General features: G+C 36.8%; 1 protein-coding gene and 2 long non-coding RNA genes across 3 annotated transcripts in view; 2 read left to right on the top strand and 1 right to left on the bottom strand.

Moving 5' to 3' along the window:
• LOC129767707 (uncharacterized) overlaps window positions 1-25,196 on the bottom strand; it is a 272,984-nt gene that overhangs the window by 59,512 nt on the left and 188,276 nt on the right. The gene's annotated exons all lie outside the window — the stretch shown is intronic.
• Window positions 8,106-9,220, top strand: LOC129767710 (uncharacterized). The gene is made up of 4 exons (XR_008741565.1): window positions 8,106-8,227; window positions 8,284-8,408; window positions 8,506-8,706; window positions 8,836-9,220. It is a non-coding gene; the product is annotated as an uncharacterized LOC129767710 (long non-coding RNA).
• On the top strand, window positions 22,337-23,519 carry LOC129767711 (uncharacterized). The gene is made up of 2 exons (XR_008741566.1): window positions 22,337-22,439; window positions 22,504-23,519. It is a non-coding gene; the product is annotated as an uncharacterized LOC129767711 (long non-coding RNA).

Raw genomic sequence — 25,196 nt, 5'->3', positions numbered from 1 at the left:
CCTTTCTCACATTAAAAAAAAAATAATTTATCCAGATTATCTTAGGAAGTGATAGTCGATCATATTTGATGAAAAAAATCCTATTACGCATATGTTCGAATTTCAACAATGACAGAGATATAGAACTTTTTTTTGTTTCGGACTCTGTTGCCTTAAACTGGTCCTACATTAAAAAGTACGCTACGGAAGACGATTGCTTTCATTTGAAAGATGAGAAAATTTAGTTATATGAAACTGGAATGTTTCTATCAATTAAATTGAAGGTCTTTAACCGTTCTACAATTTGTTCTTTGACGCCCAACTTCTATCTTTCTTAATTTGGCTGCAATATCGATATGAACAATTCCTGGTGAAAATTTAAGCAAAATGTTCAAAAATCACGATTTTTACCCCACTGTACATGTAATAGCCACTTAAACCTCACCTTAACGTTGAAAGGTCACATTTCTTCTTGAAATAAGCCATATTTGAAATTTAAAAAATATATATTTTTCCAAACTGTATATAATCGAATCACATATAATCGAGTCCGACCTGTATTTGTACATAAAATTATAACAGACTCCACAAACCAATAATAATCTATAAACAAAAATGAAACAACTTCATGTTCCATGAATTATGTATTAATATCGACATCGAAAAAATTTTTCTTGCCGTTATAGCGAAACATTTTAGGCCGTAAATCGCAAACGTGCTTCAATTGGAGAGGGCCGTTATGGCGAAATGCCGTATAAAGAGCGGCCGTATAGCGAGCTATAGGTCTATTTTTTTTAAAATGGCCAATTTTTTTTCTTGATTTTTTTACAAAAAATTATAACTCAAAAACTATTATACCTAAAAAATTCGGATCAAAGGATGAAATATAGGAATTTGGTCAAAATTTCATTTAAAAAAATTAAATTTTTTTTTAAAATAAAATTTGGCTGAAAAAAAATATTTAAAAAATTTAAATACATTTTTCTCAAAAACTTTATTTTTAAATTCCCCAAAAAAATTTATAAATAGCTCTTGCAATTTCCAACAAGTCCTCCATACATCGGAAGAAGAGCACTTTTACAGGGAAAAAGTTTTTCTAACAACAACTTTTTCATGTTTTCTTTGAAAAAATTACAATCCATTTAATTCATGTTTAATGGAATTATTCATGTTTTCATTGGAAAATATCAAGCAATTGTTGTTTGAAGAACAAAATTCATTAAAAAAATATTTTGAAAATCAAAATTTATTTTTCACTTTTACAGAAACAAGTTTTTCGAACAATAAATTTTCCATGTTTTTCTTTGAAAAATTACTATAAATGTTTAATTCGTAATATTTGTATGTATAAATTACCGCGATTTACATGCTCTGCTATTTTTTTTTCTATTCAGAAACATGTCAAGAACATTACAACACTTACACTTACAACACAGAATTTACACACAAAAATGTAACGAGTAAAACATATTTTTTTCGAGGATCTCTTCATACAAAAATGCACTATATTCCAGACATTATAAAAGATAGAAAGTTGGCGTCTTCGACGAAAGTTCATATTTTGATACGATCTAAAACTTTGTCGAGTACACTATATTGCTATCTTGACTTTAAACAAAATTAGGTTTAGTTGTATTTTTTCTACAGGAAACATGAAAAAGTTGTTGTTGGAAAAACTTTTTCCCTATAAAAGTGCCCATCTTCCGAACTATGGACGACTTGTTGGAAATTGTAAGAGCTATGCATATAATTTTTTTGAGAATTTAAAAAAATACGTTTATGAGAAAAATGAATGCGGCTGTATTGAATCCGCAATCCGCAAAAAATTTTAATTTTTAAATTTTTTTTCAGCGAATTTTTTTTTCAAATTAAATTTGGTATTTTTATGGAATTGTAAATAATTCTCTACATATCATTCTTTGATTTGAATTTGGTAGGTATTATAGTTTTCAAGTTATATTTTTTTTGTAAAAAAAATCAAGAAACATTTTTTGGCGCTTTCAAAAAAGTAGTCCAATTCGTTTTTGAAAATTTCAAGTATGCAAAGTTGCTTAGAAGACCCATTTGTTTACACCCACAACGTTTCGCTGCTTTTTTTTTTTTTTTTTTTTCTCTATTATAGTGATTTTCAGCACATTTCGGCTGGTTCGTCACTTTTACTTCCATTTTTGGAAGAATGTCGGGAGTGAGAATTGAACTCGTGATCTCTGCGTGAGAGATATGGATGTTACCACTACGCCAGATCGCCTCCTCACGTTTCGCTGCTATCTGAGATGGTGCTGGCAACGGCCAGTCGAGTTGGCATGAAATTCAAATTTGAGAATCAATTGGAAACCTAAATGAGAACAAAATGAACCTGCTCATTTCACCTATTTACACATTCCGTTAACGACAACATTTCCCAGAAAGAATTGGCAGCGGTAGATTAAATGGAAGTTCTGATATAAATAATCGAATCGGGTGAACCGCGAGATTGCAGTATTTCCGCATCCCGCGCACAACTTGCGTGACCGGGACACCGTAATAGTGACCAGCCTCCGTGTGAGAAGAAATCAGTTGCGGGTTTCTGTCGTGTTTTTCTCGGAGCATACATTTAAGTCTTCCTGCCGAGTGTTTCTTGAGCTCTATATATTTTTTGTTATTTATTTCCATGCACCCCCAGATTCGCTCATGCCCCAGGAGGCTGGCCGCTTGATGCAACAATATCTTGTGGATATTGAAATGCTAGGAATGTGCGCTCGGTACGAACGCGGTGCAGTTCTCGCTCAGCCCAGCACTGCTGGGGCTTAGTTGAAACAAATCGAAGGTTGTAACTACAAAACGCTTGGGATCCTACCGTAACGCTGAATTTTTCCAAACAGGTTTTTGATTATTGGGTCCAATTTTTGCTGTCGTCTTCTGAATATGTTTTATTTTCGCTCGAGTACTCACGCGAACCTGTTTTGGTTTCCGCACCTGATTTAGTGCCTCAAAGTCGGTTTGGTTCCGTCCGGTTAAGTGAAATTGTTAATTAAAGGCTCTTCGCAAAAATGATTGTTTTTCTTCCTCTCTTGTTAATACCCAGGGCGGGTCATCCAAGCGTGACCCATATTTTCGAATATATATTGTGAATGATTGAATTGGACTTCCGCTGAGAAGTTGAGGTTGAGGTGAATACGATTGGATGCAATCGAAAAACAAAAAAAAAACTGCATCCATTTGTGGCATTTCGTTTCGCAGCATGAAACCGAAGTTTTCATGCCTTCTCGGAAGAAGTTGCAATGATTCAGCTCGTTTACAGTATATTTCATCAACATTAATTCCAGACCTTTTTCAATCAATGTTGGCTACACCTGTCATTGAACGGAAACGGACAAGGTGAAAACACGTCACATTAAAAATTGATCAAACCTAAAAAAATGAACACATGAACACGACACGACCCTAAAATGAAAAATCAACAAAACTCATTTTGAAATTCGTTCAATAATGCAAAAGAAAACGTCCTTAATTGCCATCTTTGATGTGTATTAAAAAACACAAATCTTTTTTACGTGACCAGTTTCTTTCGCAGTCCTTCGCTCGTTTCATTTCCTGTTTCCTGAGTGATCCATTATCCCTTCGGAACATGTTTGTTTATTTCTGAGTGCATCTTCTTCCATTCTCATCCATTTGTTTCTTCAACTCAGTGTATTTGTACGATCAACCATTCTTGTTATTCGGAAATCAAGTTTTTATCAGTGACGTCCTTTTTACACTTTTTTAAAATTATAAATTGTATGGAATTTGAAGAATGTGATTTTTTTCTCGAATGACACCAAATCTCCACAGAAAAATTAGTCAATTTCTATGTATGATGGTCTGCTTCCACCTAATAGTTGTAGTTTGAGATTATATTGCCTAAAAACGAGCATTACAAATATGCATGTAACAGTTCAAGTTCCAGAATTTTATGTGATAAAAAAATTACTGGTCCAAAGTGACATTAAGCTCGATTGACACCGATTTCGCTAGTCACCTGCCAATCGAATTTCCCATTGGATACTGGAGAATATCACTTATCAGTTTACTGTTATTGCTTGGTAAGTGTTTTGCAGTTGACTATAGCAGCCATTCCATGTCAAACCGATATAGTAGTTCTCAGATCGTAAAAAGTGGTAGTTTCGTTCTTCATCGCAAATCATTAGACCCGTATTTTTTGATTTTTTTTTGTTAGGGTGCCCATTTTCATTTTTGGGGTGATCCGAAACATCGACTTTTTCCCCTTTTTTCCAAAAAATAACATTTTTCAAAAATTCATACCTTGTGAACTACTGAACCGATTTAAACGGTCGACATATCAAATTAAGTCTTATTAGCTAGTCATTCTTGGAAAAATACTACAGTTGCGAAAAAATCAGGTTTTGGTTTTGTCATTATTCATAGTATTTGTTTTTTTATAGTTTTCATGGTCTCGGGACCAAGGGCGCTATATATTTTTTATATTTTTTCTGGTAAGCTGAGGATTTTTCACATACTATATCTCGAAACCAGAGGGCGTTTTTTTTTCGTTTTTGAGTTATGATTTTTCAAAACATAAAATTAAGACTTTTGACGAAAAACTGAGTACTACTACAACGGTTTGGCATGGAATGGCTGATAGAATATAATCAAGTAGAATCTGATTTTTCTTTAAAAAATTACAAAATAAAATGTTCGAAATTTAAATTGAATTTGCCCCTACGATGTATAAAGAAGTAGAGCATGCGAAGAAGTTGATTGAAATGACGAAGCGCCGAAAACTTGAGGAACGGAAAAATGCAAAAAAGCAGCAATTCACGAATTTAGAAAGGGAAATTGGTACAAAATGATAATGACAATATTGATGAAAGTATGTAACAAAAATTAAGAATCAAGATTCAAGCTCTGTGAATTACTTTGAATTATTTTATTACTTTGAACAAAAAATAAAATGAATTCAAATATGAGATTATCATTTAAGCAATATAGCCCTTACGGTATTTTATACCATGAAGCTACAAAGAAACATCTATAAACAACAAGCATTTTGGGGGAAAATATGGGAAGGAGTACATGCTTGCAAATATCACGAAGGAGGTGGTTGAAATTTTTTTCATGTTAACTAAAAAAACAAGTGTTAAAAGTTCTATTACCAGTTTATAAGCCATCATTGGCTGTAGACAATTTTTAAGACAATTTTTTGTGTGCATGGAAGCTTGCAGCACACTTTTAGACAAACCAAGTCGTTGTTATTTTCCCATGTTTAATCATTTTATTGCATTAGTAATTGTACAGAAATGTAAATTGAGCTTATAACCACAAGAAACGTTATGCAAACAGAGTGTCCGAAATTCGAATTCACTCTGTCCGAAATTTGATTTTTTTTTATAAATAGTGTCCGAAGTTTGATTTTTATTCGCTTTAATTGAAAAACATTTTTATTTGATGAATTTTCATGTATTCAATCAAATAGGTACCATTGTAGAAAGCTTAAAAGCATATTGAACTAATCTATATATATAAAAATGGATTTCTGTCTGACTGTCTGATTTTGATGGACTCGGAAACTACTGGACCGATCAACATGAAAATTGGTATGTAGGGGTTTTTGGGGTCGGGGAAGGTTTTCGTGATAATTTGAGACCCCTCCCCCCTCTATAAGGGGGGCTGCCATACAAATTAAACACAAATTTCTACATTACTCGGGAAATAATCAAGCAATTGAAACCAAATTGGGCATATTGAGGTTTTAGGGTGCAATAAATGTTCCTATGATGGTTAGACTCTCCACACCCCCCCCTCTCAAAGGGTGGGCTGTCATACAAAAGAAACACAAATTTCTGCATAACTCGAAAACTTATCAAGCACAATTTGGGATGTGAGGATTTTTGGGTATGAGAAATGTTTCCATAATGGTATGACACCCCCCCCCCCTCCTCTGGAATGCAGAGGGGGTCCCATAAAAATATTACACATATTTCAACCAAAAATATTCCAACCAAACATGACAATTGAAAATCCTACATCTTCTATCTATACCAAAAAAAAGATCGCCGGATGTGTTAATAAAATCAAAACTCGAGGAAGGAATTGTCCGATTTAGGGCTGTCTATATTCTTTCATGTTTTCTGTATAAAACATTTATTCCATGTAACGGAGAAACATGTTATTTGCAAGTGGTTGAAAAATCTTGAACAAGAATTGTGTCTGAAAATAATTTGATATAATAATGATGAATTTTGTTAGAAATACTAGGAATTATAGTAAGAGGTAAATTCAACGGGCTCGAATAGAAGATCAATCAACGATCAGTTCTGCGGTTGGACCCATAAACTTGCTCATAGTAAGAAAACGTGAAAGTTTGAAGGTATTGATTATAAAAAACAAATTTTTGGCGGGACGAAGTTTGCCGGGTCAGCTAGTTTATTAAAAATATCCAGCAAATAATCCCTGTTCATAAAGATTAGATCTATTTTCTACATCAAATGCCTTAAGCGTCCGAAATATGCTTCAGATGATGGCTCAAATTGGACGATCCTTTCCTTGGGTTTTGCACTTAGCAACACGTTTGACCTTCCATTTTTATTTATATAGATAGAAGATATAGGCATGCATTGTCGTGTTCCCGTGGCTGAGTGGTTAGCGTCACACATTATCATGGTTCGGGTTTGACTTCCGTTCTCGTCAAAGAAATTTCTTTCGACTTGCACTGTGGTAACGCGTTGTATAAAGCTTGCAACTCTACAACTTGTCTTTTACAACAAATTACTGATGAAGGGAATCGTCGAAAGCTATCAACGGGTTTCGTTTATTTGCTTCCACGATTCAACTGCGCTGCCAACTTGCACCATACTTTCTCATTCCCACTCAGATATCGATTACAAACTAGAAAAACTTTTACTCCTATGCCGCTCGTGGTGTGATCGAACCCCATAACATGCCAACAGTAAGGTTTCTCCAATTAGATTTGAAAGCATTCTACCATGAGAGATTCGATGGATCTACATAAATGCATTGTAAAATGCATTCCACAATTCTGGATACTCTTCCATAGCACTAGCACAACAAATTTCCATATACAGCTGGCATCTTTTATGTTGTAGCACACTTTGATACAGAGAACTTCCTTTTCTTCGAGGGTGTGTAGTGAATGTGCATCTTCATTCATTCCATTCTTGTATCAAGCTGTGTGTGTGCGTGTGTGAAATCAGCATTAGGTTTGAATGATGTCCGCTCGTTGTGTTGTGCATGCTAACTCGCTCGCAACTATGGTTTCATTCCATTCCATTTTGGTTTTTAAGAGGTCTTAAACTTATTCAGTTCATTCGCTGCTAGCCCTAAAAAGAGTCCTTGTGGAAAGAAACTCTACTCCATACTTTTCTTTCACCTATCTTGAGAATGTCAATCCACTACCGCTCAACGCTCGCCGGCAACGATGTTGTTTTGATGAGTACCAAACGAGAAGAGGTGTGGTTCCAGGATTCGGATTCGGATTTGGATTAAAGAGACTTTAAACTCTGAGAGTTCATTCATCTCTAGGTGTGGTTTCAAATCGCGGATGGCTTATTTATACCAAATAAGTTGAAAATGGACAGAACGAAAGCATTAGTTGCTCGTTATTGAAGTTACGGAAAGGTATGCACACAAATCGACAGAACAAAGTGCCGGAGTACAATCCATAGATCTGAAGCTGTTATGATGTATCACGGTATGAAATGCAAGAGCTCCTTCTGTGGCCCAAATATTCTGAGCAACTAGGTTTGATTTCTGGACCATATTATTCAGCATGGATTTGAAAGTGGATGCCAATTGAACATTCTTGCAAAGTTTTAATTGACAACATAATAGAATTCTTTACGAAATCAGGATAAATGTCAGAATATGTAACGGTATGTGCGATGGCGTACTAAAGCTGAATCTACCTACACTGAAATTAATTTTCATATATATTTTATGTGCGGTAACCAGATAAAGGCGATTCTCCAAAATTTTGGCTTAATTTATGTGCAGACCATAATGATACCTGAATGCTGCGAATTGATGTCCACTAAATCCAATGACAATGTAAATTATTTTTATATGCGATGTGATGGAATATAAATGATTTCTATTTACAACTAATTTTTGATTAGAATAGATTCTCAGTGTGTTTGTCCGTGTTATGACAACCATTCGTGATTAAAGATGGCGGAACAACAAACGGAAACAATATCGCTCTCTGAACATACTGTTGAACAGCTTCCAGCAGAGCTACTGCAGTTTTTCGAAGGTAACTTCATTTCAAGTTCTTTATTTTAGTTATATTGAAACATAAATCTTCATCAGTTGTGGTTAAAATGCATCGACTCTCGGGACCATAACAAAAAAACGAGCCTGCAAATGGTTTATCCACACTGGTTGGAAATGTCGATGAAATCTTATAGCGGATTTTCACATGGCAGCAAAATACCGTAAGTTTACTTTTCAGTTCTTCGAAATTACTACATGAAGAGAATAGTTATTTAATACCTGCCTCAGCGTATGATTAATTCATTTGGTTTGATCCAGCTGAAATCTCTACTGGAAAACTCTATCACGGGAAAATCGTTCTTGGAAAGAAGTAATACGGGAGAATTCTCCAACCAAAGTCAGGAAAAGCTTGTAGACATAATAGCGGAATATCATCTGAGTCTTGGATTCAAAACCACGGAAAATCTATTAGGCTACTACGTCTCATAAATTGTTAATCTATTCAAACAGGAAAAAAAGGTAATTAACAAAAAAACATGAATTGCATAACAATGAATCTGCATGGTAAATCTTTTAATGATGGGTGGACTACTCATTTTTCGTACGGAGATAGAATGTTACGTAAACCTTTTTTTGTGACTCTTTCAGGAATCATATTTCATCCCCCGGTGTAGTGGCAAGCGCAACCAAGGAGGAAAGATTTATAACAGAATTTTTAACCTCAAACAAAAAATTGCGGCTCATGGCAAATCAGAGGAAGTTCATCAATCAAAAAATCTCAAAACAAGTTCATTGGCGACTCTTGACGTAATTTGGTGATGAAGCATTAACTTATTGTAGTAAAAAATTAATATTATTATCAATCTAAAGTTAGTCTTGTGGGAGTAATAGAATATCTTCTAGTTGAAGATGTTGTTTAAGTTGTAGGTGAACAATGAATTGTTGGTGATTTTAATGATCATTTTCTCGCAAATGAAGCCACTTCTAAGACAAACATTGTAAACATAATTAGATTTTATAATAAAAATATCATGTCATGCATTTTTGTTTCCCTCTCGAATAATACAAGTAGGGAAGAAGAATGTTTCGGTTTTTTACTTTTTATAATCAGGAAAGTGAATAAGGCAATAATATGTAAAAACATTGCCGAAATCGACTTTTTCCCTATTTGAGTTTGCCTCCGAAAGCAGAGTAGCAAAAACACTTCTCTTTTTGGAAAGCCCAAACAAATCTCTTCCGGTAAAAAGCGCGCTGCTTGGAAGAGATGGAGTGTGAGGGTACATACCTGCGGTACGTTTTCACAAATTGTGTGAATTCTTCAAGAATCTGAACGCCTTGTACAAAAGCTTTGTGTCGCGGGCCGAATGTCCTGGAACAACGAATAAGACAATTTGACGAACGAATGCGAGATGATCGAGAAGGTGGTGCCGCACTACGATGAACACATGAACAGGGCGCAGACAGGAGACCAAAATGGTTTTACCGGAGCATTGAGTTTCAAGGTCTTATTCGATCTTATTCTATTCTAGAAATTTTCCCGCCGTTTACCGTCAATAGTAAGCTGGAGAATTACCAGGCCGAATTCCTGCAGGGTTGCCCGATGACGAACCAGAATTTTACCTTATTGCAGAGGCTCCGAAAATGCCACGAGTATCAAGCTGCTACGCACCACGTCTTCGTCGACTTCAAAGTAGCATGTGATACGATCAACAAACACGGATTTCGGTCTGTGGATCTCAGGTGATCTGTTGAAATCGTTGGAGACTCACTAGGGACTTCGAAAAAGCGATTGCTTCTTATGTCCGTAGGCGACGTGACGCTGGAAAGTGTTGGCAGGCAATATTTTCAACAAGTCCCGAAGCAGGACTGATCTGGCTTGGGATCGATGCGTCTAATACTGAATTCTAGCGAAAGGAACGAGAGCACCTGATCATAACCACCGGAGTCGACGGGATCGAGTTGGTAGACTTATTTGGCTCATCAATTATAACTGACAACAATAACAGTAGGGGTAGTGGGGGCAAATTGGTCATGGGGGGCAAAGTGGTTACCTGCTTGTTTGGTAGTATAACTATTGACTATAGATGCCGTATTAATAGTTACCTTATGTTTGAAAAATTTAATGACTTCTGAGTCACCCTGTAGTTCAGAGAGCTTTTGCTTGTCAAAATACAAATAAAAACAGAAATTGCTCTCTCGATAGCCATTCGGCCGTAGTTCTGTGCGCATCGTATATAAGCAATTTCTCGTGAAATTTAGTTTTTCAATCTGATATATTGCACAAATCATCAGTTTGGACGACTGTTCACATATTCTAGGAGAGGTGAACAGATATTTTGTTGAATCTCAGCGATTAATTAGCATAGAAATTACATTGATGTTTGAGGGCAAAGTGGTCATACAATGTTCTGTTTACTAAAGCTGATATACCACATCACATTCTGCTCTTGAAGAGGATCCTTTTATGGTTTTAACCCTGCATAAATATGCCACTCCTACAAAACCAAGCCTCATTACGCGGAACGTTATGTGTTTCTCACTACGTTTTTGTATGCATGAGAAAATTTAAATTGAGACTCTAGGTCAGTGGTGGCCAGGTATAGACATAGTACGGGCCGCATTAGAATTTCCATTATAGCCGCGGGCCGCTACTTTTCATAATGAAATGTAAAATATACTTATTTAACTGGTACTTTCTTTGACTCACTTTTTATTCTGAATTAGAAAGCATTCAGTACTAATAGTATAATCCATAATTCGAGAACAAAGTGAGATAAAAATCCAAAACTTTTATAGGTACTCAGAATTATCATTTTTGGCAAAAATTATTTGACAATCTCTTCTTCATGCAGAGATTGGTAAGTTCAATGACAACATCCACGCTCCTCCAACTTGGCCCAAAGTAAATAATACGATGGATTGGCAAAAATGATCAATCATTTGCGGGGATGAAGTCTGGTAGGTCTGTTGTTAGTCTCTTTTTTTAACCGTTCTAGTAGTTTTTTTGCATCGTTCCAAACACATTCGCTTCAATCTGGGCGTCAATAAATGACTCACTCATGACGATGTACGCACCAATTAACTTATCCAATTCATATCGACTGATGAACGCTTTTGTTTCCGAAGAGGATTGCGTTGAACGCGTTCATGAACAACATAGATAACATTGTGCAGTCGTACCGACCTCGGACGTCCATTTTTGGGCCCATCGCCCACATCAGCTGTTTCTTTGTACTGTTGTAGTGTACGGAACACGAATTGTTCATTGATAGAGCAGTTCGTAGATCTGTTTCCCGCACTTAAATAACGTGACAGTTGCCACACGCTTCTCGTACAGACCGAACTTTATCGTTGCTAGGAAACCGAACAAGTACTGATTGGACCACGAAACGTGAAGAGAGTGAAGGGGGACATCGAACTAGACGACTGTAGTGTTACTACTTTTCTTCGCTCCAAATTTCTCTGCTGAGAGCAGTCGCGATTAGTGATCCCCGATTTTTGAAATTAATCGTTCATCAACTAATCGAACACTTTTCAGCAGTTTGTTATTCGGTATTTTGCTTTCTTCCTTTTTCGAGTGGTGGTTTTCCGTGGTGAAGTTTTTGGAAAAGGTTCAACATTTTCCGGGGACAAAGTTGTCACAATGCACTATGGTCCAGAAGGTGCATTTAAGTGGAAATTAGCATCTAGAGCTTGACAGTGATTCTCTAGACAAAAACTGTCTTCGACAAAGTTGTTACATATAATAGAGCGCTCATTTTTATGTTATCAAAAATAGGGTGATCAAAATTTTTGATGAAATGAAAAATATAACTTTCTTATCTTTATAGATAGAGGTAAACATAGTTCGACAATATTGTAGCCCTGGTTATTTTAAGTAACTTTATGGAACAATATTTCTTTCTATCTCTTCAAATAACCGATATAACGCTTTTTCTCCAGGTTGAGTTAGGGTTACCACGAAAAAAAAGGTTTTTTTGCTCTAAATTTTATAAGTAAAATTCTACATCAAAACTCTAAAGGATTGGAAAGCTCTAAAAATCATTCGAAGACATTGATCATTTTTGCCAATCCATCGTATTATTTACTTTGGGCCAAGTTGGAGGAGCGTGGATGTTGTCATTGAACTTACCAATCTCTGCATGAAGAAGAGATTGTCAAATAATTTTTGCCAAAAATGATAATTCTGAGTACCTATAAAAGTTTTGGATTTTTATCTCACTTTGTTCTCGAATTATGGATTATACTATTAGAACTGAATGCTTTCTAATTCAGAATAAAAAGTGAGTCAAAGAAAGTACCAGTTAAATAAGTATATTTTACATTTCATTATGAAAAGTAGCGGCCCGCGGCTATAATAGAAATTCTAATGCGGCCCGTACTATGTCTATACCTGGCCACCACTGACCTAGAGTCTCAATTTAAATTTTCTCATGCATACAAAAACGTAGTGAGAAACACATAACGTTCCGCGTAATGAGGCTTGGTTTTGTAGGAGTGGCATATTTATGCAGGGTTAAAACCATAAAAGGATCCTCTTCAAGAGCAGAATGTGATGTGGTATATCAGCTTTAGTAAACAGAACATTGTATGACCACTTTGCCCTCAAACATCAATGTAATTTCTATGCTAATTAATCGCTGAGATTCAACAAAATATCTGTTCACCTCTCCTAGAATATGTGAACAGTCGTCCAAACTGATGATTTGTGCAATATATCAGATTGAAAAACTAAATTTCACGAGAAATTGCTTATATACGATGCGCACAGAACTACGGCCGAATGGCTATCGAGAGAGCAATTTCTGTTTTTATTTGTATTTTGACAAGCAAAAGCTCTCTGAACTACAGGGTGACTCAGAAGTCATTAAATTTTTCAAACATAAGGTAACTATTAATACGGCATCTATAGTCAATAGTTATACTACCAAACAAGCAGGTAACCACTTTGCCCCCCATGACCAATTTGCCCCCACTACCCCTACTGTTATTGTTGTCAGTTATAATTGATGAGCCAAATAAGTCTACCAACTCGATCCCGTCGACTCCGGTGGTTATGATCAGGTGCTCTCGTTCCTTTCGCTAGAATTCAGTATTAGACGCATCGATCCTAAGCCAGATCAGTCCTGCTTCGGGACTTGTTGAAAATATTGCCTGCCAACACTTTCCAGCGTCACGTCGCCTACGGACATAAGAAGCAATCGCTTTTTCGAAGTCCCTAGTGAGTCTCCAACGATTTCAACAGATCACCTGAGATCCACAGACCGAAATCCGTGTTTGTTGATCGTATCACATGCTACTTTGAAGTCGACGAAGACGTGGTGCGTAGCAGCTTGATACTCGTGGCATTTTCGGAGCCTCTGCAATAAGGTAAAATTCTGGTTCGTCATCGGGCAACCCTGCAGGAATTCGGCCTGGTAATTCTCCAGCTTACTATTGACGGTAAACGGCGGGAAAATTTCTAGAATAGAATAAGATCGAATAAGACCTTAAAACTCAATGCTCCGGTAAAACCATTTTGGTCTCCTGTCTGCGCCCTGTTCATGTGTTCATCGTAGTGCGGCACCACCTTCTCGATCATCTCGCATTCGTTCGTCAAATTGTCTTATTCGTTGTTCCAGGACATTCGGCCCGCGACACAAAGCTTTTGTACAAGGCGTTCAGATTCTTGAAGAATTCACACAATTTGTGAAAACGTACCGCAGGTATGTACCCTCACACTCCATCTCTTCCAAGCAGCGCGCTTTTTACCGGAAGAGATTTGTTTGGGCTTTCCAAAAAGAGAAGTGTTTTTGCTACTCTGCTTTCGGAGGCAAACTCAAATAGGGAAAAAGTCGATTTCGGCAATGTTTTTACATATTATTGCCTTATTCACTTTCCTGATTATAAAAAGTAAAAAACCGAAACATTCTTCTTCCCTACTTGTATTATTCGAGAGGGAAACAAAAATGCATGACATGATATTTTTATTATAAAATCTAATTATGTTTACAATGTTTGTCTTAGAAGTGGCTTCATTTGCGAGAAAATGATCATTAAAATCACCAACAATTCATTGTTCACCTACAACTTAAACAACATCTTCAACTAGAAGATATTCTATTACTCCCACAAGACTAACTTTAGATTGATAATAATATTAATTTTTTACTACAATAAGTTAATGCTTCATCACCAAATTACGTCAAGAGTCGCCAATGAACTTGTTTTGAGATTTTTTGATTGATGAACTTCCTCTGATTTGCCATGAGCCGCAATTTTTTGTTTGAGGTTAAAAATTCTGTTATAAATCTTTCCTCCTTGGTTGCGCTATATATATAACTTTCTTATCTTTATAGATAGAGGTAAACATAGTTCGACAATATTGTAGCCCTGGTTATTTTAAGTAACTTTATGGAACAATATTTCTTTCTATCTCTTCAAATAACCGATATAACGCTTTTTCTCCAGGTTGAGTTAGGGTTACCATGAAAAAAAAGGTTTTTTTGCTCTAAATTTTATAAGTAAAATTCTACATCAAAACTCTAAAGGATTGGAAAGCTCTAAAAATCATTCGAAGACAATTTTTAGAGCTTTCCAATCCTCGCATTTTACGGTGCATAACTTGTATGTATCTTAATTCTACTCAAAGTTATTGATGTTTTTTACCCGAAAGCACGACCTTTTCATTTGCTAGTCGTTCTGTTTGGGGCAAACATAATAAAAAATTATTGATGGCATTTTAAAGAGCACATTTGATTCTACATAAGGTGTAACTTCCAAAACAGTGTTATTTTTTGTATTTGAGTAAATTAAATTTGAAATTATGAGTTTTTGCATATAAATGAACAAGTTACAATTTTTAAATGCATATAGTAAGCGTAGACTTTAGAGCAGCATCACTTCAGTTCAGTCTTATAGCCACTCAACATGGAGGTTCAAAGAAGACACATTTTTGTTTTGACGTAGAACTACGACTTTTGTACTCGCTTGTCGTTGTGCAGACCGGAATATGTTTCCCTAAAACGTACTTTTAAACTGAGAAGCCTGGGAAAATCGTCATTTCAGATACTTTAGGTAAATGAAATTTCGCGGTTCAAGAACTACGTAAACATGAGATGTGCAATAATTTCAGAGAGAAATGTAAAATACAATGATTGTTTGACAATTCTTCCGTTCACATATTTTGGTAGTCCGAGGCATCATATCTAACGTAAAAGGACGTTCATCAAATTTACGAAGAACATAATTTATTAGAAATATTTCGTTGCATTTTAAAATAATATTCGAAGTGGTAAACAAGTGAATTGCATAGGATAACTGCGTAGTTCTACGTCGAAGATATGCGGTCGTGTCCTAGATACAACCCCATATAAATTTTGTTTTCGGTGGACGAAATATAGAAGACGTTATACAATTATTACGAGAAAAATGCCAAGATATATGTGTTTTGAGTGCCAGAAAGTTCCTGAAATGCCAAATGCTGAGCCAAAGGATGAAGCGTAACCGTGTTCGGGAGATTACAGAAAAAAATTCTGCTGAAGAACTGGGCTCTTAGTCTCTTAGTAATAGGCAAACACCAGAGTATTCCGATCTTCTGATTCCGGAAAATGCTAAGCATTTGATTTTGTAGTTTTTTATTTGTATGATTTTTATTTATTACTATGAATTTATTTTCCATTATAACAACTAAAACAGGTTAATATGTACATACGGAAGATTATAAAAATAAATTTGAAAAAAACAATAGGAACAACAAAAGTTTGGTAAAATAATGTCATCAATCAACTCATCGTCAGTCAAATATGTCAATATATTACTAAAAAATAACACGTCGAGCCCCGAGTTGTTCTTCATACGGTTTCTATTCAGGAAGCATTTGATAATTTGAATTGCAACTTGTTCATTTATATGCAAAAACTCATAATTTCAAATTTAATTTACTCAAATACAAAAAAAAAGAGTCACCTTATGTAGAGTCAAATGTGCTCTTTAAAATGCCATCAATAATTTTTTATTATGTTTGCCCCAAAAAGAACGACAAGCAAATGAAAAGGTCGTGTTTTCGGGGAAAAACATCAATAACTTTGAGTAGCATTAAGATACATACAAGTTATGCACCGTAGAATGCGTGGATTGGAAAGCTCTAAAGATCATTCAAAGACAGTTTTGATGTGGAATTTTACATATAAAAGTTAGAGCAAAAAAACAGTTTTTTTCATGGTAACCCTAACTCAACCTAGAGAAAAAGCGTTATATCGGTTATTTGAAGAGATAGAAAGAAATATTGTTCCACAAAGTTACTTTAAATAACCAGAGCTATAATATTGTCGAACTATGTTTGCTATAAATATAAGAAAGTTAGATTTTTTATTTCATCGTAAATTTCACCCTGTTTTTGATAACATAAAAATGAGCGCTCTATTATATGTAACAACTTTGTCGAAGACAGTTTTTGTCTAGAGAATCACTGTCGAGCTCTAGATGCTTATTTCCACTTAAATGCACCTCCTGGACCACAGTGCAATGTTTTGCAGCATTGTTGTATTACTCGATGAGGCAGTTGCTACCTCCGCTCCAGTAGGTGAAATTATTTGAGCATTCAAAACCCTTGTCCGAAAAAACCTTTCTTGAGAATGGGTAGCAACCTGTCATTTTGAATCCTGCTAGGATATTACTCAGATTGAAAGAAACATTATAAAGCGATGCAACTACACCTGGAAGGTCGTGTATAGAAATAGTTTTTCCAGGATGGTTGAGTAGCCTATCGTTCTGGGAAACTGAGAGCTTTTGCTTGAAAGGGCTTATAACTGAAACATCCAGCGGTTGTAAGCGATTTGTGACATAAGGTGAAAAGATTCAAGAATTGTGCAATTTTCTCGGCAATATTTAATTGTTTCCAAAGTGCAATTACTTTTTGATTTTTTGAAATTGATTCGTTTACGTTGCTTCTTGCTACCTTTTTTAAATGTTCCAGAACATTGAGAAACAGTGTTCCCGTTATGCAACCGTTAGTTGAGAAATTGGCAAAGACAATGAACCCAGTTGGACCACCTTCGAACTAGAATCATGAAAACGTTCTATTCGAAACTAGTTCGATACGTCTTTCCATCTCATCTTCGTTGATGCTGGTTCTATAAGTTTTCTTTTTGCAGCTTCGAACCATTATTAGTTCTGAGAATCAGACTATATTGATTTTTTCATTTAATATTAGTTACTAACTGAGGTGGTGTACTTAAATTTCTAAATTTTTCCACAAAGGAATTAAGGAAATACTTACAACTTCAATCTCAAAAGTTTCGAAACGTGTATGAAAAAGAGTACTGTGTTGTTTTCGTAAGTAATAAACGACCAGGAGATGTCAAACCATACGACCGCTGTTGTACACTTTTAATTTGGTTGAAAATTGTACCACTTAATTTTTACATGCGTTGTCCGAAACTGTCCCCCTTTACCATATTTACTGAACAATGTATGTATGCATGAATGTATGAACATATGTTTTAAAAATAGTTGCAAAAGGATGATACAGATTTAGATTCAGATTTTCTGAGAAAAAACATAGATAAAAAGATTTTTTGAGACCACAAACACAGATTTTATTATGGCAACCCTGATCTGGAGCTGAAATCTAACATTTGTCACGCAGATCTAAATCACACTGCGTTTCAATGAGTTCCATCTGCATGTTTTCAACGGCACGTACAGGGTTTTCCAACTTTAAATTCCGAAAGTAAATTGAATTCTAAGTGAAGTAACACTTAGAATTCGAATGTCGATGAAACTTTTATTTCAATTTTTTTATTTATTTTTATCTGTATTATAGTGACTTTCAACTCATTTGGCTGGTTCGTCACTTTTACTTCCATTTTTGGAAGAATGTCGGGAGTGAGAACTGAACTCGTGACCTTTAGCGTGAGAGGCATGGACTTTTATTTCAAATTAAAGTTTGGTTTATGCCATTATGTGTGAAATACAACATCATTCAAATGTCCACCAAGGGCTTCCTCGCACACCTTGATCCGGAACAGGTAATTTTCGATGACTTTTCGGCACATATGGGGCGGTATCTCGGTCATAACTTCACGAATGTTGTGTTTCAAATGTTCAAGAGTTTGCGGAGAGTTGGCATAGACACGGTCTTTCGCATAACCCCACAAAAATAAGTCTAGCGGGTTCAAATCGCATGATCTGGACGGCCAATTGGCATCACCAAAACGCGAAATTATGCGTCCCTCAAATTTCGTTCGCAATATGGCCATGTCCGGTCGTGTTGTGTGGCACGTGGCGCCGTCCTGCTGAAACCACATGTCATCCGTATCCATATCTTCAATTTATGGCAAAAAAAATCGTTTAACATGCGGCCATAGTGCTCACCGTTCACAGTTACCGTCTCGCCGTCCTCATTTTCAAAGAAATACGGCCCGATGACTCCACCAGACCATAATGCGCACCAAACAGTGACTTTTGGCGGATGCAATGGCCTCTCAACAATCACGTGTGGATTTTCTGAGCCCCATATACGGAAATTTGTTCACATAGCCACCGAGCTCGAAATGTGCCTCATCGCTGAAGAAAATTTGATGCGAAAATTCGCATTTTGCTGCTGTTGTTCGTTCACCCAATCGACGTATGCCCGACGCATTCCATGGTCACCACGTTCTAATTTTTGTACCAGTTGGACTTTATATGGATGTAGGTGCAAGTTCAAATGCAAAATTCGCCACAATGATGTGTTTGACAAGCCCAATTGCTGAGCACGCCGTGGAATCGAAACATTCGGGTCATCCTCCACACTGGCAGCAACAGCAGCATTATTTTCGGCCGAACGCACATTACGAAGATGCACAGGTCTCACAATATCCGCTACGGATCCAGTTTGTTCGAATTTACGCACTACATTAGCGATTGTGTGCTCTGTAGGCCATGACGACCAAAATCCGTCCGTAATGCTCGAAAAACATTTGCTGGTTTTTCATCATTTTTATAGTATAATTTAACAAAATTAACACGTTGTGTTGAAACTCACTCACAAAGTTATTTTTATTCAATTGTATGGAAGAACTTTCAACTATATTATTAATTTCGCTCATATGATTTTTTTTAATCAGGCTGCTGGCCGCATGAACAACGTTGGAGGGCCGCAAGATGGCAACCACTGCTCTAGGTGAATAGGCCGAGCTTATTTCATACATGTATTCCATTTAGCTTGATATGTGCGAGTGATCACTTTGCTCCCACTAGGTGACCACTTTACCTCCAAGCAAAATGAATGTTCCATTTTTCAAATTTTCTTCTAATGATAAAAAGTATACTATTGAGAATTTTTATAGCAAAACCCGTTCGATATCTTGAAGAACAATGAGTTGAACTATAATATTCTTCGAGAAATGGGAATTGAATCGGTATGTGGACGCTGGAAATGCACATACTCTTTAGGGTGACCACTATGCCTCCACTTCCCCTACATGTTCTTCCTGGATCACAAAACAGCACCAGCTCTAATGATAACAGGACGAGAATAGTAGAAGAGTAAACTCAATAGAAAAGCGAATGAGCTTCTTTTCTACTAAACAAAAGCTTTACAAGTCATTCGAAGTAGAAAACAAGCCCATGAATGACTTGACGAAGGCTTAACTGAGCAGATATTTTCTGGTGAAAAACCGCAATTTCACACATTTCGCCTCGGTGTAGATTGAGGGATCAATCAAAACAAACATTTTTGTTTTGATTTAATGATGGAAGGGAACACCGGACTTTCCTTTTTTCCATATGCTGCATGCTTCCAGGATTGCCCAGGGGTACCTTTATCTTCTGCCTCTCGGAGCACAATTTTCCACATCGGCGTTGCATCGATAATGATCAATGTCAAGGCGGACATCGAACCATATGCGCCAAGTGCGCCCTGGTTTTCCGTCTGATGGTGGTGGCTTTCTCAGCAACATTTTGTATTTTACCCACGAACCGAGCCGAGAGGGTGATGACCGGCGGATGGCGATTTGCCAGTGCGACATGACAGCAATAATTTAAAAGACGCAAAAAAAAAGAGGTGGATTCGAATCACTTTCGCTACTCGAAAACTTTCGATCATTTCAGTCATCCTCCACCAGGCCTCTAGTCAATTGCCATTTTTGTTTTGCCTCCTTTTTGTGCGGAGGTGCGGACCGAATATTATCACGAGAGCTTCTTGGGTCTGGAATTGGGGTCATATTTAGATAAACTGTATGGGTGGTCATGTGTTGTAAAATTTCTTTTCATCGTTGGGAGGAGATTATGTTATAAATGAGTACTGGAAGTTTTGGCGAAATATGATATTATCAAGTGTTACATTTTCCAATTCTGCAAATCGCAAAGACCTGCTCATGAAACCAGACATGGGCGAGGGTCAAAACAGCACAAGAAATGTAAGCCAAAGGCCAATGACTTGTTTTGCTTCGAGCGCTGCATTGCTACTCGTATCTTTCCGCTCGATATTTTATGTCATATTGTCTATGTGTTAAACGGTTCGAATTTTCAGTTAAAGTTTCACTTCACTTTTATGTGCTTGGCAGAGATGCCAAACTTTCCCGATTAGATTCTTTTACATTGAATTGCATTAAGTATGAATATTTGTTTTTAACCATTCAAACTGGCATCTCTGGTTCTCTGACCGGCTGTGATTGACCGTGCAGTGGATTGGTACCCTTAGGGGTATTTGAAATGACTTTGGTTGGCGGCCAGTGATTATGTACATGTTGTCGAGTCAAGATCGATTGAATCCGCCGAGTGTGGCGATTATGCAAAGCATTTTCACACGGCAATTAGTCGGTTCCAGCGCCAAGAAATTTGTCATAATTTCAAAGGCAACGCAATCACGTGCCTACTCGAGCATGACAGGCAAATACATTTCGATAGCATTTGAAGTTTGAGCAAACAGCTGGTTTCGATTTCGCCAGTGTTTGTGTGACGAAGAGAAAGGTTTCCTTCGTTCTGCGCAACGTGGTTTGAATACTACACTGAGGGTTGCTTAAAATTCACCCAAGATACACACTTGCCAATTGAGATGGATATCTCGTTCACGCAAGTATGCACCTCCAGCACCGTTTGTTGGAACGACTACCGGTGCGATCAGTCGCAGTCGAGTTAATGACCAACGGAGGAAGACTACACCCACCGGTTGCCACTACGTACCCGTACGAACGTACGGAAAGAAATGAAAAGTGAAAAAAATGAATCACTCAAAGCCGGAACAGCAGATTTAACGAGAACTCACCTCCATCAAAACCACCGCTCGCAGTCGGTCGCGATCCGGTTGGACAGACAGATCGTTCAACATATGTAGGCGCATATGGAGCATCGTAAAGCACGCGGCATGGGACGCACCGTCGTCGCGGTGGCCGCTTTTTTGTTGTTTTCGAAAACACAACTCTCACTTGTCCGCACCGACGATGATAGTTCAATGCAGGGCAACCAACGGCCCGTCTTGCGAACAATACACGATCAGGGCTGCTGCACCTTGTGAATAATTTATGCCTGAGAGCTAAGGTAAAGTATGGGTTGCTCCGTATGAAGGTCAATGTTTCTTCGGACATGCTCGACTCAGTTGCTTTGGGGAACATAATAATTTATCTGTGAAATGCCACTGATGTTCCCACATTTTTTATAAGCGAACTCATTTATTGTGATGACAAATTGTGATTAATATCACTTGATGATGATTAGTAGAGAGCTAATTTGTCAAAATAGTTTATCGAGTGCTTCAAATAGAAGAGTGACATGAACCGATTTTGTTCAAATTTCAAATAATGAGGCGAGATTGAAGATCTAAACTAAATATCTATGGTGTACAATAAACACACCGTGCCAAACGGCTGAAAGATTGATTAACTGTATCTAAGGCTAGAAGAAAAGTCCAGTGAACTGTATATTTAAGAATTTCTTTATCGCGGAAAAAACGCTTACAAAGAAGACCGAGCAGAACTGCGAACAAATAACAAAACGCTGTCAAAAGCTTGCATACACTGGTGGAAATATATATAACGCCACAATCATTTTTGATGTTAGCTTTTGCATCAGTGTAACTGTCAATTCCGTAGGTTTACTATTGTACGCACACTAGTATACACAGCCAAATAATGGAAACCTTTTGAGCTTTAACTGTGTGTGTGAGCAAAGAGCACTTGTTTTGTGTATTTTGAGATGGAAACATTTATAACGCCACCATGTCGTTTACTTAGCTTAGCTCGTTTACTTACGCTTAACGTTAGTGTAATTCGAAAATAACTGGGAGTCAAGTCAATTAACAAATTGAAAAACGCATAGGCACATTTTAAGTAATATATTTTTCCAATTTTCAAGGACCATGCCGAAGGGAACGATTTTAACGGAGAAGGAGCGTGGTAAAATCGATGTTTTGAAGGAGGAAGGATTTTCTCTCCGCGAGATAGCGCGTAGAATTGGAAGGAGCAGAGATGCCGTGACAAACTATATCCCGTTGGGTGCTCAGTGCGCCACAAAGAAGCGTCCCGGAGCGTCCTCGCTTAACAGATAGGGACAAACGACATATCAAGCGCCTCGCTGTTTAGTCTAAACTTTCATCAGCAAAAATAAAAGCTGAAATGAATATTCCAGAAACCAGTCGTCACATCCGTCAAGTTCTAAGCTCCGACGAGAACCTTTCGTACAGGAAATCCGTACCTGTACCGCGACTACTTCCTCGGCATAAGAAGGCACGACTGAATTTTGTCGAGAAATTCCAATTCTGCCATGATGAAAAAGTTTAATTTGAACGGTCCTGACGGTTCTGCTGACTGTTGGCGAGATAAACGGAAGAAAAAACCAACAAGAGAATCTCGCAACTTCGGAGGAGGAACCGTAATGGTTTGGGCAGGCATCAGTGACGCTAGGAAAACTCCAATCTGCTTCATATCAACAAGAATGAATTCCGAGAAGTACTGCGAATTGCTGGAGGAGGTTTTGATTCCTTTTATGGAAGACGTTATGGACGAAAATGCTATTTTTCAGCAAGATAACGCTTCATGTCATGCAGCAAGTAACACCAAAGACTTTCTAACGGCCCATAACAAACCTGTTCTTGATTGGCCACCGTGTAGTCCAGACTTAAATCCATTGAGAATGCTTGGAGAATTTTGTCAGCAAATGTATTTGCACAGGGCAAGAAATTTGAAACTGCTGAACAGCTGATAAAAACTATCATCAACTAGTGGGCTAAAATTACTCCAAACACGGTAAAATCCCTCATTCAGTCTATGCCAAGGAGGCTGCAAAAGGTTATTGTGAAGAAAGGCGAAGCAACACACTACTAATTACATTTGTTTCGATTTTAGACTGGAAATAAAGTGAGTAAATACATACTTTCAAAGTGGTGTTATATTTATTTCCACCTCAAAATAACGAAATAAACCAACACTTTATGCATAGCTCTTTAGTTCAATTGCTCAACCGGAACCAAATGATAGGTAATCGTTCTAAGATTCTAAAATTACAATAACAAAATATCTTTGATCGAGCACTTTGCAAAAAAGCACTATAACAGGGATGGCGTTATATATATTTCCACCTGTTTATTCGAACACTGGAACGCTGATTTCGCCAAAATGACGTGTCCCATTCCTAATTATCTAAGCCAGAACTGACAGAACTTATAAATAAACTAGGTACAGGTAAACTTCGATATAACGCGCATTTCACTTTCAAAATTGTACGTTGTATCGAATTGTACGTTATATCGAAGCATAATAAAGTACTCACAAACGTAGTCTATAATACATTATTGTGTTGCTGTTTTAGTAAAGTTAATGAATAACTTCAATCAGAAGACGAAGCCAGCCTTTCTCATGATGTTTCCCTTCGTACTGTTGATTAAAGCTTGATTCATTTAGAATCCGGAATCACAAAACCACCTGTATTTCGGGATTGATTAAAGGTACAAACCATGTTTTAGCATCACAACACAGATAGTTCATTGTTCTTTCAGAAAAAAATATTCAAAAAAATTTTTCTTTGTACTTTGGAAATGTGTACGTTATATCGAGGTAAAATGTACGTTATATCGAGTGACGTTATATCGAGGGTACGTTATATCGAAGTTTGCCTGTATATGGAACCTTACCATATTATAACCTTTTCATGTTATGAGGCATACATTTAGTATAGCCATAAGTTCGATCAGGTAAATCACAGAGAAATTTTAGGCGGAAAAAGTGGTAACACTGCGTATCTGTGCACGTTCACATCGAAATTAGATGATTTCTACACCCAAAATCAATTTTTAGCACATATTTTGACATCCTGATTTATTACACTGAATGAGCTTTGAAAAAAACAAATTTTCACTGAATTCATCATCCATGCTTTGGAATAAACCTTTACACTGCTGATATACTCAAAGCATATCAGCAGTGGAAGACTTGTTGAATTTTTCCTAATTTACAAATAATATAAAAAGTAAGTACTACCCGTCGAATGCATTTTCAAGAATCTGTTTTTTTAATGTAATTTCATAATTTGACAAACATGGCGAATTTCAATTCGCATGCCTGATACCTCTGAATGATACATTTGTAAAACGATTGATTCTACATTAAAAACGTACTGAAACGATATGTACATTTTTTTTCAATTAAAAAACATTCTAATAGGTCAAATGCACACAAAAAGCCTAATAAGAATTATTTGATCAGATGAAGCGGATGAAATTGTTATGTTTTTGATGCGCGCATTAATAGTATTACGACGATAAGCGGAATGTCATATACAGCGACCATAATGAATGTTGATTATTGTAATCCTCCTCGGACCCAAACATCGTTAATATTATTCGCCATGAAGATAAAAACACTACCACTTCACTTCAGGCACAATTAAAAGGGTTGATTTTAATTGGATACATAAATAACGACAATTGATTCGCGCACGGAATGCTGGAACACTATACGCTTCCGCACTGTAATCTTCCAGCTTTCCAAGACATCAGCGCAAGCAAAGGGGTGGTACCCCTCCCGTTTGGTGTAGATTAATACATTCCGAAT

This window comes from Toxorhynchites rutilus, chromosome 2, assembly GCF_029784135.1.
Source record: "Toxorhynchites rutilus septentrionalis strain SRP chromosome 2, ASM2978413v1, whole genome shotgun sequence".
Classification (NCBI taxonomy): Eukaryota; Metazoa; Arthropoda; class Insecta; order Diptera; family Culicidae; genus Toxorhynchites; species Toxorhynchites rutilus.
The sequence above is the reverse complement of the archived record's forward strand: the minus strand, read 5'-3'. Positions and strand labels throughout refer to the sequence as shown.